The sequence below is a fragment of the Grammomys surdaster genome, unplaced genomic scaffold (genome assembly GCF_004785775.1).
Source record: "Grammomys surdaster isolate TR1022 unplaced genomic scaffold, NIH_TR_1.0 189, whole genome shotgun sequence".
Taxonomy (NCBI): domain Eukaryota; kingdom Metazoa; phylum Chordata; class Mammalia; order Rodentia; family Muridae; genus Grammomys; species Grammomys surdaster.
In genome coordinates, this window is record NW_021604634.1 from 9,745,759 (window position 1) to 9,751,438 (window position 5,680).

The window sequence follows — 5,680 nt, forward strand, 5'->3', positions numbered from 1 at the left end:
AGGCCAACCATCTAAGCTGCAGCGGCTCTGCCTAGCTCAGCCACCATGTTTCTCGGCCAGAGGCCACATGTGTGCTGCAGCTAGAAACAGCCAGCCAGAAACACCAGCCCTGCCACTCACAAGACTTCAGCGTAGGAGATGGCTCTGCCAGTCTTCCACACTATCTCTGCAAGGCTGGGCATTGCCCAGACCATTCTGCCATCCACGGGAGACCAGCAGGAAAATGAGACTCTAATGCTTAAATTATCCAAAAGCTTATATATTTGGTAATGATCAATAACAATATGCCCATACAATTAGAGTTCTTTCCCAATTAGCTAACCTAATGATAAGTTGTTCCCCACGACTGCTCTCCTTACCTGTGTGGTTCTCCATCCTCCTACATCTCTGCTCTCCCTAGCTCCTCCTCTTCCTTTTCCTTTTCTTCTTCCTCTCCTTACTCCTCCCACGTTATCTCCTCCTACAGCTGTCCATGTCAATAACTTGCATGTTGTAGGGTAGAGACAGATCCCAGGAACCTTGCTGACCTGCTAGTCTAGCCAGAAAGTTGAGTTTAAGGTCAATGAGAGGATCCCCCTACAATAAAGTGGAGAATAATAGAAGAAAAGACTTCATGTCCTCCATCTACCCAATGCAAGTGAACAGGCATAGGCATTTGTAACACACATGCTCACATGCACCACACACACACACACACACACACACACACACATATATATATATATATTAAAGTGCCCGTTAATAAAATTGATATCTGGCACTTGACCAGTCTGTTCAGGTTCCAGCTTCTATGCTAAAATACTGCCTTATCCAAAAAAACAAGAAATAAATAACAAGAAAATATTCACATCTTTGTCTCTAGTCCAGTCAGCTAAATAAGGGGCTAATATCCAAAATTCATAATATAATTCTATCAATAAAATTTCAAGAAACTAATTCTATAAATAAGCAGGGTATTGGATATTTCTTCAAAACATAAAAATGGTCATCAAGTATATGAAAAGATGCTATCTGAGCAATATAACTCACATCTTTAATCCCAGTACTTGGGAGAAAGAGGTAGGTGGCTCTCTGAATTCCAGGCTAGACTAGTCTACAGAGCAAGTTCCAGGATAGCCAGGGCTACACAAAGAAGTTCTGTCTTGAAAAACAAACAAACAAACAAACAAGATGTTAAGCATTATTATCATGAGAGTGCAAGTCAAAATCACAGTGTGATGCTGCTTTATGTGTTTTAAGTTGATTATTAAAAAGGTGTTGGCAAAGACATAGAGAATTTGGAACCCCTGTACATTGTTGGTAAAAATATAAATGGTACATCCACTGTGAAAGACAGTATGAAGTTTGCACAGTGACTAAGAATAGAACCAACCTGTGACCAAACAGTTCCACATATAAGTAAATATCTAGTATAATTTAAATATCTTTAAGGGATTCTTACATTTCCATGGCCATTGGAGCCATGTCCATCAATAGATAAACATAAATGAAAATAAGATAGTTATATTGTTATAATTTTGGGCTTTGAATGTCCCCATATTTCTCAAATTTTAATGTCTTGGTCTCATCTCAGGGTTCTGTAGGGATAGAAACTTTACAATGTTGGCCAAACTTGAAATCTTCTGGATCTGTTGGATCTGTGGGAGTTTATTCTTGAATAGACACTAAGACTTTGGCTCCAGCTAGGAATGGTGGTTCATGCCTTTAGTCTCAGGATTCAGGAGGCAGAAGCAGGTGGATCTGTGAGTTCCAAACAGCCTAGTTTACAAAGCAGTTCCAAGAAAGCCAGGGCTACCCAGAGAAACCCTGTCTCAAAAAAACCCAAAAAAACAAAAAAGAATTCTGCCCCTTCTGCCTTGTGATGAGCAAATTCTTTCATCATTTTCTTATCTATCATGCACTACCTTCCCACATGTCCTGGTTTATTAAAGTCAACCCCAGTGTGAAATCTCATGAATTATTAAGCAAAAACAGACAACAAACAAACAAACAAACAAAAACCGCTTTTCCTTTTTATCTCACACTGGCTTTCACAGTAACAGAAAGCAGATAGCACATACCTAGAATAGTGTTTTTTTCCAGTCTCTATAAAGATATGGAATCTTGGGCCTGGGGATGTTACTTAGTTGGTAGGGTGCTAACTTATCCATACATGGGGCCCTGGTTTCAATCCCTAGTACTACATAAACCTGACATAGCAACATACACCTGTAATCCCAGCACTTGGGAGGTAGAAGAAGTTCAAAGTCATTCTTCACTACAAAGGAAGTGTGAGAACAATCCCATCTCTATGAATCAATATCTATCTGTCTCTCCCCCTCTCTCCTCTCCTCTCCTCTCCTCTCCTCTCCTCTCCTCTCCTCTCCTCTCCTCTCCTCTCCTCTCCTCCCCTCCCCTCCCCTCCCCTCCCCTCCCCTCCTCTCCTCTTCTCTTCCACATCAAAAAATAAAAAAGAAATTTTGACACATGTGACTGATATATATACAAAGGACACTGGCAAATCAAGCCAATTACAGAATTCCAAACACTACATCAATTCCAATTATCAACAATATGTAAAAATAGTAAAACTCATATAAGTGAATAAGAAACAGAAGTTTGCAGGGTCTTGATGGGGAGAGGAAATGAGAATGTAGTCAGTGGCTATAAATGATATGTTATGCAAGATAAATATGTTCTAAAGATCCTCTTTAAGACATAGAGCCTACAGTTAGTGAGGATGAGTAATGAACTTAAAGTAGCATCTCTGGCAGTCTTAAATGTTCATGCTTTAAAAAGGAAGTAAGCATAAATTAATAAATACATGATGATGGCTTTACAGGTATATGCATATATAAAATTTACTCATTTATATATGTTAAATCAATGTGTTAGTTTATAATTAGTGAAGTTGAAGACAAATATTAGATAATTTACCAGGAAAAAAATTGTAGCATTGGAATATAAAAGTAGACAATTAAAAGGGAAAAATAAAATATTTGCATACAAAAGTAATGATTATGTTTTTTCAGTGATCAAAGAAGATAGGTTATTCCTCATTCTAATGCAATCCCATAATTGTTCCTCTGTAATTCTATCATGGGAGAACTTCTGTTCCTTTGTGAATCTAGTTTGGATTATGAAGAAGCATCTCACATTGTTTAGCAGCCATTTAAGGTTCTTTTCTCAGATAAAGATAATACATCTTCAACAGTCCTTTGAAATTTATTTTTGATTGAAAAGCATTCTCATCTGAATTATTTCAATTGTTCTGTTTGTTGGTTTATCTGTTTTTAGTAATGTTCAAATATTATATCCAAAATAAAAATTCTGCTTTGTGTAAATTAAACCTTCAAAACAATTATTGTTTTTCTTAATTTCTTTTTATGCTTGTATAAGGTTTTGTTGTTGATAATGGTGGTGGTGGTGATTTAAACTTTAAAAAAAAAACTAGTTCTTAAAACCTGAAAGTATTAGAATTGTTTAAAAATGGGAATTTTTCACTAAATTAGGTAGAATTCTGTGATGATGTCTCAGAAGTTTCACCCCCCAAGAACCTCCGCAAATTTTATAACAAGTTCAGGTACTGACATGTTAAGACTCCACAAGACAAGTGTCAATCGATATGATGCTTTCAGATAAAATAACAGAGGTCAGTCAGATATTAGGAGTTTGAGGCATTTAGGTGTTATTTCCATATAGTATATAAAATTAATCTAGGTCCCCCAAAAGCTCAAAGTGGAGTTCCATAGACATTTTCATGTGGTTCTGATTCCTAATGCTACATAAAAACTACAAGCAACTAAAGAATACTGAAAACAGGATAAATAATCTTCCACATGGAAGAACATATTATTTGGTTATCCAATGGTCAGCCATGGAAACACATACATATGACTAATATTACACAGGCTGAGCAGGTTGTTTTTATATATTTAAAAATAAATAACAGTACACAAATAGTAATGTAACAACAATTAAATAAAAAGAAGTGATGAATGTTAAAAAAGAAAAAAGGTACATGGGATGGCTTGGAAGGAGCAAAGGGAGGGGGATGACGCAATTACATTATGATCTCAAAAATTAATGTTATTTTTAAAAATTATCTGAACATGTAAAAAAATTAACTCAAAATCAAATGCATAATCTGCCATGTTTTGGACAGCCCAGACCTTATAGCCTTGGTTCTGAAGCAATAAATATGCCCTCCTCCATTCCCAATCAGAAAAAAGAAGGGCTTCCAGTAATATCAACCAAATTGAAGAAACAATTGGAATTGGGGGAATAGTATGGATATAATTTTGGGGGGAGGGGTTCTTAAGCCCCTTTTGCTACCAAATAACTTCAGAGAATTTCTATGCCCACTCTAGCCCATTTTAGTTCCTGAATAAAAACACAGGGACTTGATATTTTTATAAATAAGGTGTACACACTAAGCTGGACAAGTTCTGAGCTATTCTAACCTGACTAGGCTGCTAATACCCAGCTAAATGTTCCATTACTTGCCATCTGGTCTTGGCTTGGCTTGCTTTGGTCCATGTGTCCTCATGGCTGTTCTCTCATGACCATCTCACGGAAAATCCTCCTGCTCTCCCCACATGGTTTCTCCGCACTTTCTTCTTTCTCTAGTCCTTCTCTCCCCTCTCATCTCCTCTGGGACCCTGTGATTGGGATCTGAAGTCTCACTCTATCTCTTCTGTCCAGCTAACTGGCTGATTGACTCTTTTATACCAATCAGAAATGATGAAAAACAATTTTTATATATCATTAAGACCTGAGTTGCTTGACTATGCCGTTGTCCAGACTGTAACCAGATGACTGGGCATAGAAATCAGCATCTTAATACACAGTGCACAAAACCATCCTCCAACAGGATAAGAAAATTTGGGGGCAAGGCAGAAACCTAGTGCATTGGAAACTCTCAGGTATCTATGAGGGTGACCCTAGATAAGACTTATAGTAATGGAGGATACATACCATGAACCAGCCATCTTCTATAACCAGATAAGACTTCCAGCAAAGGGTTTAGGACACCAGCCTAGCTACAAAACCTTTGACTTACAATTTGTATTGCCAGCATGACGTGCTTAGGGTAAGGGTGGCAGAGAAATTGTGGAAGTAGCTAACCAATGGCTGGTGACACATGAGATCCATACCACAAAAGTGAGCCTACCCTTGGCATTGCATAGAGGACCAGAAACCAGAGGCTAGATGTTCCAGATACCTAGCATAGAACCAAATACTGACTTTTTTTTTGTTTATGTTTAACCACTGGTAGATTTTTAGCCTCTCCAATATTTTTCTTCTGCTCAGCATCTGGAAATGCTGATAAAGATATGTATTTGCTCCATCTGGTGTTCATGGAAATTTCTGACTGTAGATCACAAATAGCACTGTTCTACTGTGTGGTATTCAATATATACCTACAGTTTAGTATTGCCCCCCAGAGCTCTGCTGGTGAGATCAACCTGAAACTACCACCTAATAGGTTTTCTCCACAAATTAAATCAGCCAATTCAAGCTGAATTAAAAGTATAAAAGCAGGTTTATTTGGGAACAGCTCTTGGTCTATTTCACCAGTCTCAGAGGATGAGACCAAAGAAGAAGATGCTATGCAGACAGGGAGACAAGGAGAGAGATAGCAGAGAGAGAGAGAGAAAGAGAGAGAGAGAGAGAGAGAGAGAGAGAGAGAGAGAGAGAG